This window comes from Mandrillus leucophaeus, unplaced genomic scaffold (assembly GCF_000951045.1).
Source record: "Mandrillus leucophaeus isolate KB7577 unplaced genomic scaffold, Mleu.le_1.0 Scaffold12, whole genome shotgun sequence".
Classification (NCBI taxonomy): Eukaryota; Metazoa; Chordata; class Mammalia; order Primates; family Cercopithecidae; genus Mandrillus; species Mandrillus leucophaeus.
The window spans coordinates 3,415,940-3,428,197 of NW_012100320.1; positions in this window are offsets into that span (position 1 = coordinate 3,415,940).

The following is a 12,258-nucleotide window of genomic DNA, read 5'->3' on the forward strand; positions in this document are numbered from 1 at the left end:
ACACACACACACACACACACACACACACACACACGGGCAGAATCCATAGTAGAAATTCAGTAAATACTTGATTAAGTACTTATCTTCCAGCAATACGTTTGCTTAGCAGAATCATGGGATGATGTCTTCATGAAATACCACACATGGCCGGGTGTGGTGGCTCACGTCTGTAATCCCAGCACTTTCGGAGGCTGAGGTGGGCGAGTAATCTAAGGTCAGGAGTTGGCCTACCAGCCTGGCCAACATGGTGAAACCCTGTCTCTACTAAAAATACAAAAATTAGCAGAGCATGGTGGTGTATGCCTGTAATCCCAGCTACTTGGGAGGCTAAGGCAGGAGAATCGCTTGAACCCAGGAGGCGGAGGTTGCAGTGAGTCGAGATTACACCACTGTTCTCCAGCCTGGGTGACAAAGTGAGACTCTTGTCTCAAAAAATAAATAAAATAAAATCCAATACATAAGCAAGCAAATTACAATGGACAAAGAAGTGATTGTTAATAGACGTAAGTTCTACAAATGTAAACAATGATTAATTCAACTTTTTGAGTGTCCCAAAAAGAATTCCCAGAGGTTGCCTGATGAGCAGAGTATAGACTTTGCCCTAGAAAGTACAAAACAGAGGGAGCTGTACACAACTTAGTTTAACTTTCCCTCAGCAATGAGAACAAAGGTTATGTAGCTTTGGTATGAGGCTGGTGATGGTTTTATCACACAGGCAGCAGAAATTTGGTAGTTTCAATGCATTCCTCTAAAACTATGCTCTGCAGGTCAGAATTTACCGATAAAATATTGGGATCAGCACCCAATAAGCATGACACTAACTTTGTGCTAGGCTCTTTGATGTTGTAAATCTTGTAGTGGTATTTAGACCAGAGAACTTGTACCATGGAGATAAACCAAGACTTCCCAAGTGGTATTTGAGCATGGAGGGGGTCAAGTTTAAATAAAATAACATCCATGTTAGAAATGGTTCAGATGTTAAAGATCATTCTTTAGGAACCACTTGGCTGTGTGGCAAAGGAGCATGTTCTGTTTTACAAGTGTATGTTTTCTGACCTGAATTTCACAAGTCGGAACAGTGTCCTTGCTGCATGGTGTGGCAGACTAGCTATGAGATGGAGCAGAACTTGGGGTCTGAGCAAACAGTGCTGGGGCTCCAGAAGCTCAATGGACTTCTCTCTCACTTGGCACCGCATAGATACCCTCTGGTCAGGTTCCTATGAGGCCATCCTCTCAAGTTATGAATTCAAAAGCACAGAGTTGGCTGGGCGTGGTGGCTCACACCTGTAATCCCAGCACTTTGGGAGGCCAAGGTGGGTGGATCACAAGGTCAGGAGTTTGAGACCAGCCTGACCAACATGGTGAAACCCCATCTCTACTAAAAATACAAAAATTAGCTGGGCGTGGTGGCGTACTCCTGTAATCCCAGCTACTCAGGAGGCTGAGGTGGGAGAATTGCTTGAACCCAGGAGGTGGAGGTTGCAGTGAGCCGATATCACGCCATTGCACTCCAACCTGGGCAACAGAGCGAGACTCCATCTCAAAAACAAACAAACAAAAAACCCAGAGCCATCTGAGATTATACCTGTGAGAAAATGGATCCTTCACCAGGAAAGTGATGGCAAATACTTGTGGTCACCTCAGCCCTTCCACATCGCACCTACTTTCAGCTGTTTTCTGACAGGTTAATGATGCTTTAAAAAGAAAGTCAAGTGCAGTTTTCCAGCTCAAATAGTTTTCACTGGAGGAGTTAACTCCTTGAGTTATTTACTTTTTGTGAACTACATAGCTGAAGGCACATAAGTTTTTTTTTTGAGACAGAGTCTTCCTCTGTCACCCAGGCTGAAGTGCAGTGGCACCATGCCTGGTTAATTTTTGTATTTTTTAGTAGAGGCGGGGTTTCACCATGTTGGCCAGGCTAGTTTCAAACCCCTAACCTCAAGTGATCTGTCTGCCTCGGCCTCCCAAAGTGCTGGGATTACAGGCGTGAGCCATTGTGCCCAGTCAGGCACATAACTTTTTATGTCTTCATTTTATGTACAACTCTTTTTCTTTTTTTTTCTTTTTCTTTTTTTTTTTTTTTTTTTGAGATGGAGTCTTACTCTGTGGTCAGGCTGGAGTGCAGTGGCGCGATCCTAGCTCACTGCAACCTCTGCCTCCTCGGTTTAAGCGATTCTCCTGCCTCAGCCTCCTGAGTAGCTGGGACTACAAGCGTGCGCCACCACGCCTAGCTAATTTTTGTCTTTTTAGTAGAGACGGGGTTTCATCATGTTGGCCAGGATGGTCTTGATCTATTGACCTCATGATCTGCCCGCTTTGGCCTCCCAAAATGCTGGGATTACAGGCATGAGCCACCATGCCTGCCCCTCTTTTTCTTTTATACTTGATTTTACCTCCCAGCATTATGAGTTGCTACAAGAAATATTTTAACAAATTAGAGTCTGTGAGTCTAACTCACTCAATATTAGCCCTGAATTTTTTAGATGAGGAAACAGGCCTATTAAAAAGGCAGAGACTTGACCAGGGTTACATAACAAGTGAAAGAGAGAATAGAGCTGGAGTCTTCTGGTTTTAAAACTATGTTTCTCAAGCTTTTCTTTTTTAAACCAAGACTTCTTTTGATAAATATAAAAATCTCACTTCTCGACCAGGCACAGTGGCTCACGCCTGTAATCCCAGCACTTTGAGAGGCCAAGGCAGGTGGATCACCTGAAGTCAGGAGTTCGAGACCAGCCTGGCCAACATGGTGAAACCCTGTCTCTACTGAAAATACAAAAATTAGCCGGATGTGGTGGTGCACCCCTGTGATCCCAGCTACTCGGGAGGCTGAGGCAGGAGAATTGCTTGAACCTGGGAGGCAGAGGTTGCATTGAGCTGAGATTGCAACGGTGAACTCCAGCCTGGGTGACAGAGCAATTCTCCATCCCCAAAAACAAAACAAACAAAAAAAAACCCTCACTTCTCTCCTCCACCAGAAATTCTGGCATATCCTCTCAGAGAGTCATCATTCTTTTGGGAACCTTTGTATCCTCTGAATAAAAACATTTTTTTTTTCATGGCCAGACACTGCTCCTTCATATCAGCAGACATTGATTGTCCCTGGAAGGATAGAAATATAAATATTGAGGAACTCAATATTTTAAAAGATAAGGACCTGCATCTGTAGGTGGTGTAAGCTCAAGGTAATATTAACACATTGTATTGAACTTTATAACTTACAAAGGGTTTTCACATCCACTTCCTCATTTGATTGTCACAACAACCAAATGAGATATTGTTATTATCAGCATTCCAGTTTTGCAGCTGAGAAAATCAAGACACAGAGGGTTTAAGTGACTTGCCCACGGTCACAGCAGAACCAAGACTTAAATCCAAATCACCATATGGGTTTCAATTACTTCTCTATATCTTCTTCCAAAAGCTGGTGAGATTTTAGGGGTCTGCAGAATCTCTACCCCCTATCCAGGAACATCTCACATCAAGGAATAAAAATCTGGCCTTCTATTAAGGAAGTGACCCACCATCCTTCCTTTTCTTAAGAATTACTTTGGTTGTGGCCGGGTGTGGTGGCTCAGGCCTGTAACCCCAGCACTTTGGAGGCTGAGGCTTGTGGATCACGAGGTCAGGAGTTCAAGACCAGCCTGGCCAACCTGGTGAACCCCGTCTCTAAAAATACAAAAATTAGCTGGGCGCAGTGATGCACGCCTGTAATCCCAGCTACTCTTCAGAAAGCTGAGGCAGGAGAATCGCTTGAACCTGGGAAGCGGAGGTTGCAGTGAGCCGAGATCAAGCCACTGCACTCCAGCCTGGGTGACAAAGTGAGACTCTGGCTCAAAAAAAAAAAAAAGAATTACTTTGATTGTTTGTTAAAATACATTAGGCCCCTCTCCTAAAGGTTTTGATAAAATAGTCTGCAGGAGGGCTCAGGAATCTATTTTTATTGCTGGAATGCTAGAATCAGGAGATGCTAAGATTTATTTGCAGAAATGGTATGTTTCCACTGTGCTGATAGAAGTCTGGGCCTTTTTTTCTCAAGGTCTTTTAGGCTTCCTCCAAATTCTACTACTTCCTTCCTCAGGGAGTCACTACCTAACCTTCGTATTGTGGGGTGACCAAGAGGACTATAGCGACGCGCTCATCATCTTCCTGGGCCTGTCCTTGGGGGCTGGAGGTAACCTTAGATAGCATGAGGTCCCCCTTGTCTTCAATTAGACTCCCTCTTGTCTCATCCTGATGTTCAGGGAGATGGTCAGCAGATGGTGCTAACTTTCCACCCTTCCCTCTTTGAATCCTGTGGGGGCATTCTTAAAACTAATCCAGTGGAACTTGCAGTGTATCAAATCTTGAAGAGAGTGCTAGGGAATTCTTGTTTGTATTTACTAAAGGGCACAGATGTCAGGAGGAGAAGGACTGATGTGTGAATCCCAGCTGAATTCCTTACCAGCCACGTGATCTCTGGTAAGTTAATTCCATAAGCCTGTTTTTTCAACTATAAATTGGGGTGCTCTTGACCTCCTAGAATTAAATGTGAGGAATAAATGACCCCTTGGCACTTGTTATAGTGAGTAGGTGCCTACTAAGTAATAAAAGATATTTTCCTGTGCAATGTTGTGAATTATGGCTTTCCTGTTATGGCTTTAAAAATTCCTTTAAATAAAAAATCAAAAATAAAAGTAAACAATGAGTTTCACACAAAATAAATAAAAAATCAAAAAAATAAAAATAAAAAATTCCTTTTTTGGTCACGCTTTTTAGCCAGTTAGTTGAGGATCTTACCCTATTCACAATACTTTAGCATTGTGAGGAACTTGCTTGATTTAAAAAAAAAACACTTAAAAAGAGATGAAAGAGAGAATATGAACTCTTGGTTTATAAGTCCTTTCCAATTTCCAATTCATGTGCATTAACCATAACATTAGATAATAGAAGTGATTAACAATTATAATCATGTATTACCTGTAAGCAATTGTTAAATATACAGAAGCACCTACTGGCTATGTATGTAAAGTAGTACTCATGGGTAAATTAATCGATAACAAGGTTATGAAGAGAAAAGGCTTCTGAGCCATCAAAGTAGATATTACAAAGTTGGCATATCAAAGTTCATGTACTTTACTCATACCTAGGCCTTCAGAATTTCATTCTGTAAGTCTCTTTACTCATTTTAAATACTAATTTGGTCATATGGATCCCCATTGCATGAGTGAGTAAATTAGAAAGGGGGAATAGGTGCTAGAACCATAGCCAAAGGATTGTCTAATAGCCTGACAAAAAAGGAAACACAAAAACAGATGTGTGAACTCAACAAGAAGGGTATATAGTCTGGCGTCATTTGGGATTAGATAAAATTTTTTATATATCGTATCAGCCCTGGTTGCTATTTTATTAATATTATACTTCCACAATAATGGTATTCATAATGCATCAAGAAAAGACTGAATTATGTTGTCTCTGTTTTTATAAAAGTAGACTATATACTTTTATATTTCTATCCCAAAACAATCAAAAGTTAAAAAGTTTTAGAGGCCTGGTGCAGTAGCTCATTTTTGTAATCCCAGCACTTTGAGAGGCCAGGGCAGAAGTATCACTTGAGTCCAGGAGTTTGAAACCACCCTGGGCAACATAGTGAGACTCAGTCTGTACAAAAAATAAAATTTAGCCTGGTATGGTGACTCATGCCTGTAGTCCTAGCTCCTTGGGAGGCCAAGGTGGGAGGATTGCTTGAACCTGGGAGGTCAAGGCTGCAGTGAGCTGTGATAGTGCCATCGCACTCCAGCCTGAGCAACAAAAACACTGTCTCAAAAAAAAAAAAAAAAATGACTTAAATAAAGAGGAAAAGTTTGAATTTTCTGGAAAACTGCTTCTGTAAAATAACTCAGTTTCCTATTGTGCTACAGAAATGAAACATCACCTTGTTAAATCTACACAATTTTAAATCTCTTCCATTTCTAGCAGTGCAGTATACAGCAAATTCATTTTTTTTTTTTTTTTTTTAATAAGGGGACAGGGTCTCACTCTGTTGCCCAGAATGGAATACGATAGCATAATCACAGCTCACTGTCGCCTCTACCTCGCAGGATCAAGCGCTCCTCCCACCTCAGCCTCCCAAGTAGCTGGGACTACAGGTATGTGCCACCATGCCTGGCTAATTTTTGTATTTTTTTAGAGATAGAGTGTCACCATGTTGCCCAGGATGGTCTCGAACTCTTGGGCTCAAGTGATCCACCTACCTCAGCCTCCTAAAGTGCTGGGATTACAGGCGTGAGCCGCCACACCTAGCCAGCAAATTTTTTTTTTTTTTTTTTTTTTTTTGGAGACAGAGTCTCACTCCATCACCCAGGCTGGGATACAGTGGCACAGTCTTGCCTCACTGCAACCTCCACCTCCTGGGTTCGCGCCATTCTCCTGCCTCAGCCTCCTGAGTAGCTGGGACTACAGGTGTCTGCCACCACGCCTGGCTAATTTTTTATATTTTTAGTAGAGACGGGGTTTCACCGTGTTAACCAGGATGGTCTTGATCTCTTGACCTCATGATCCGTCTGCCTTCGCCTCCCAAAGTGCTGGAATTACAGGCGTGAGCCACCGTGCCCAGCCCCAGTCAACACATTCTTATGTCATGGTTACTATGTACCAGTGACTAATGTATACTATACTCATGGATATGTTCAATTGATCCTCACAACAGCCTCATGAGGTACATTTTAAGTCTATATAGTTCAGGAAACAAAAGCGTATAAAAGTTAAATAACTTATCCAGTATTTCACTGTCAGTAGATAAAAGAACCAGGTAGTGTGGTTCTAGAGTCATGCGTTTAACTACTGCACTATGCTCTGTAGGACTCACTATTTGATCCTCCTGGATGAAACACACTTTTTATTGCATTGTTGGGCCCACAAAAAGTAATAAAATTCTCTAAGAACATGCATGCAAACTCTTACGTTACTACATGGAATTAACATTTATTGTGTAAGTGTTTTAAGCAGTCAAAAGTAAACTCAGGAATTGAGGTTTGTTGTTGTTGTTTTCTGAGATGGAGTCTTGCTCTGTCACCCAAGCTGGAGTACAGTGGCATGATCTTGGTTCATTGCAACCTCTACCTCCCTGGTTTAAGCTATTCTCCTGCCTCAGCCTCCTGAGTAGCTGGAATTACAGGCATGCACCATCACACCTGACTAATCTTTGTATTTTTAGTAGAGACGGGGTTACGCCACGTTGGCCAGGCTGGTCTTGAACTCCTGACCTCAGGTGATCCACCTGTCTTGGCCTCCCAAAGTGCTAGGATTACGGTCACTTTGCCCGGCCCCTGGAATTTTTTTTGTTTTGTTTTGTTATTCTTTTTGTTTGTTTGTTTTTTGTTTTTTGGGTTTTTTGTCTGTTTTTTGTTTTTTGATATGGAGTCTTGCTCTGTCGCCCAGGCTGGAGTGCAGTGGCCTGATCTCGGCTCACTGCAACCTCTGCCTCCCAGGTTCAACCAATTCTCTTGCCTCAGCCTCCCAAGTAGCTGGGACTACAGGCATGTGCCATCATGCCCAGTTAATTTTTTTTTTTTTTTTTTGAGACGGAGTCTCGCTCTATTGCCCAGGCTGGAGTGCAGTAGTGCATCTCCGCTCACTGCAAGCTCTGCCTCCTGGGTTCATGCCATTCTCCTGCCTCAGCCTTCCGAGTAGCTGGTACTACAGCCCCCTGCCACCATGCCTGGCTAATTTTTTGTATTTTTTTTAGTAGAGACGGGGTTTCACCGTGTTAGCCAGGATGATCTCGATCTCCTGACCTTGTGATCCGCTGGCCTTGGCCTCCCAAAGTGCTAGGATTACAGGCGTGAGCCACCACACCCAGCAGGAATTGGTTTTACATGAGCAAGCAATTAAACAATTGGAAACTATCAAAAGTGACCAGATAGGCTGGGTGTGGTGGCTCACAAGCGTGATCCCAGCACTTTGGGAGGCCAACGCAGGCCGATTGCTTGAGACCAACCCAAGCAATATAGTGAGACCCTGTCACACACACACACACAAAAAAAAGTTTGCCAGGTATGGTGGTGCATGCCTGTGGTCCCAGCTATTTGAAAGGCTGAGGTAGAAGGATTGCTTGAGCCCAAGAGGTTGAGGCTGCAGTAAGCTGTGATCATGCCACTGCATTCCAGCGTGGGTGTCAGAGCAAGATTCTGTCTCAAAAAAAAAAAAAAAGTGACAAGATGATTTTGAAAAATAATCATCTTCCCCACCTAAAAAAAAACTCTTGAAAATGAATAACCTAACTGTTAAAATTACATGGATACATTGAATTAGTATTTTACCCAGCTGAAAAGAGAGTTCATGGATTAAACAACAGATCTAAAGACATATCCAGAAACAAGATGGAGTATATGTAATTATAAGAGATGTGGAGAATAGAATGAAAAGGTCTAAGACATGTCTAATTATAGTTCCTGAGAGAAGAGCAGAGAAGGTAAGAGAACAGGCAATATTTAAAGAGTCTAAGAATTTTCCAGAACTGATGAAAGACATATACCTACTTGTAATATGTGAATTCATAATACAGAAAGTGCAATGTTTACTAAGCAAAATAATTAAAATGAAATAAATATACTCAGATTGATTTCACAATACCAAAGACAAAATATCTTTAAAAACTGTCAAAAGAATAAAAGAGGTCACTTAACAAGGAAATGGCAAATGGACAGCAAAGTGGATGTAATGTTACTTAACACTAACAGTGGAAACTAGAAGATAACTGTCAACCTAGAGCTGTGTAGTGGCAAAACTATTTCCAAGCATGAGGACAAAATAAAGGACATTTTCAGATAACTAAAAACAGAACAAAGTTGGAGGACTCACATGTCCTAATTTCAACTTATTACAGAGCTACAATAATCAAAACAGAGTGGTACTTCATAAGAATAGACATATAGAGCAAGAGAAAATAATTGAGAGTCCAGAAATAAACCCTCACGTTTACAGTCAATTGCTTTTTATCAGAAGTGCCAAGATTATTCAATGGGAAAAGAAGAGGCTTTTTACTAAACCGTGGCAGGTCAACTGGGTATCCATATGCAAAAGAATGAAGCTGGATCCTTACCTCATACCATATACAAAAATTAACTCAAAATGGATCAAAGAATAAATGTAAGAGCTAAAACTCTTAGAAGAAAATATAGGGCTAAATCTTCATGATCTTAGATTAAGCAACAAGTTTCTTAGACACTAGAAGTATAAGCAACCAAAGAAAAAATATATTAGACTTCATCAAATTTAGAAATTTTTGTGCTTCAAAGAAATCTATCAAGAAAGTTAAAAGGCAACCGCAGAATGGGGGGGAACCAACCGCAGAATGGGGGGGAACTCTGCAAATCATGTACTGATAAAGTCCTAGTATTCAAAATGTATGGAGAACTCTTACAACTCAACAATAAAAAGACAACCCAATTTTTCAAATGGGCAAAGGATTTGAATACACATTTCTCCAAAGAAGATTTACACATGATCAATGAGCATATGCAAAAGTGCTCGAGGCCAGGCACAGTTGGTCATGCCTGTAATCCCAGCACCTTGGGAAGCCGAGGTGGGCGGATTACCTGAGGTCAGGAGTTCAAGACCAGCCTGGCCAACATGGTGAAACCCTGTCTCTACTAAAAATACAAAAAAAAGAAAAGAATTAGCCAGGCATGGTGGTGGGCGCCTGTAATCCCAGCTACTTGGGAGGCTGAGGCAGGAGAATCTCTTGAGCCTGGGAAGCGGAGGTCACAGTGAACCAAGATCGTGCCATTGCACTCCAGCCTAGGCGACAGAGCGAGACTCTGTCTCAAAAAAAAAGAAAAAAGAAAAAGAAAAGGTGCTTAAGGTCACTAACCATTAGGGAAATGCAAATCAAAACCACAATGAGACACCACAATCATTAGGATAGCTATACTTTTTTAAAAAGCAGAAGTTACCAAATGTTGGCAAGTATGTGGAGAAATTAGAACCTTCTTACATTGCTGCCAGGAATGTAAAATGGTGCAGCTGCTGTAGAAAACAATTTGGCAGTTCCTCAGAAGTTAAACAGAATTACTGTATGACCCAGGAATTCCACTCCTGCATATATACCTAAGATAATTGAAAACATACGTTCAAACAAAAATGTGTGCATGAATGTTCATACCAGCATTATTCGTAATAAGCAAAAGGTGAATACAACTCACATGTTCAACTAGTTAGTAGATTAAATGTGGAATGGTCATACTCTGGAATATTATTCAGCCATAAAAAAGGAATGGAGTAGGCCGGGTGCGGTGGCTTACGCCTGTAATCCCAGCACTTTGGGAGGCTGAGGTGGGTGGATCACGAGGTCAGGAGATCGAGACCATCCTGGCAAACACGGTGAAACCCCATCTCTACTAAAAATACAAAAAAAATTAGCCAGGCGTGGTGGTGGGCATCTCCCAGCTACTCAGGAGGCTGAGGCAGGAGAATGGTGTGAACCCGGGAGGCAGAGCTTGCAGTGAGCCAAGATCACGCCACTGCACTCCAGCCTGGGCGACAGAGCGAGACTCTGCCTCAAAAAAAAAAAAAAGAAAAGAAATGGAGTAGTAATACATACTCCAACATGAATGAACCTTGAAAACATGCTAAGTGAAAGAAGCCAAACATAAAAGACTACATATTATATGATTCCATTTATATGAAATATTCAGAATAAGCAAGTCTATAAAGAAAGTAGCTGGCAGGGGCTGGGGGCACGAGGGATAGGGAGTGACTGCTAATGGGTACCTGGTTTCTTTCTGGGATTAAAATATCTGGAATTAGAAAGTGATGATGGTTGCACAACCTTGTGAATATACTGAAAACTACTGAACTGTACATTTTAAAATGGTGAATTTTGGCTGAGTGCAGTGACTCACACCTGTAATCCCAGCACTTTGGGAGGCCAGGGTTGGAAGATCGCTTGAGGCCAGGAGTTCAAGACCAGCCTGGGCAACATAGCAAGATGCCATCTCTTTAAAAAAAAAAAAAAAAGTGTAGTAGTGAAACCACTTTTGCAAAATTATGACTGAGACAGTGAAAGAGATCTAACTGCTTTCCCAAAGCAGACCTCCTTCTTGCCTGGGGGCTAGATTGCCTCTGTAGGACTGACATTAGCCACAAGATTAGAAATGATGGTTTAGGAGTCATGCAGCTGGAGGCTGCAAGATTCTGACCCTCCCTAAACTGCCCCTAAGATCGGTACTTGAGGTATTTTGCAGACCCTGCACTTGAGGGATCAACTGGCACCAGCCAGATCAATTAACTGGCTCATCTGATCTTGTGACCCCCCTACCCAGGAACTGACTCAGTGCAAGCAGACAGCTTCGACTCCCTATGATTTCATCCCTGACCAGTCAGCACTCCTGGCTCACTGGCTTCCCCCCACCCACCAAGTTGTCCTTAAAAACTCTGATCTCTGAATGCTTGGGGAGACTGATTTGAGTAATAATAAAACTCTAGTCTCCCCACTCACAGCTGGCTTTGTGTGAATTACTCTTTCTCTGTTGCAATTCCCCTGTCTTGATGAATTGGCTCTGTCTAGGCAGCAGACAAGGTGAACCCCTTTGGCAGTTACCGTGGTACACACCTATAGTCCTAGCTACTCAGGAGGCTGAGCTGAGGTGGGAGAATAGCTTAAGCCCAGGAGTTCAAGGCTGCAAGTGAGCTACAAGGTGCCACTGCACTCCATCCTGCATGACAGAGCGAGTCCCTACCTATAAATATATATAATAAGTAAATAAATTGTGAGTGTTATGTGATGCGAATTATCTCTCAGTTTAAAAAACCCGATGGTTCTACTAACAACAGACTTTCACTAAAGTAATTTCTAAATTATATTCTGAGGGGTACGGGCATGGAGGCTCACACCTGTAATCCCAGTACTTTGGGAGGCCGAGGCAGGCAGATTACTTGAGGTCAAGAGTTCAAGACCAGCCTGGCTAACATGGTGACTCCCCTTCTCTACTAAAAAAAAAAAAAATACAAAAAAATTAGCCTGGCGTAGTGGCACACACCTGTAGTCCCAGCTACTTGGGAGGCTGAGGCAGGAGAATCACTTCAACCTGGGAGATGGAGGTTGCAGTGAGCTGAGATCGTGCTCCTGCACTCTAGCCTGGGTGACAGAGGAGACCCTGCCAAAAAAAAAAAAAAAAAAAAAGATATTCTGAGGGGAGAAGAAAAATGACCTTCAAAGCAAGATCTGAGATGATAAACATAAAATCTAAAGAAATATTGTATAAAATAATAATAAATTTA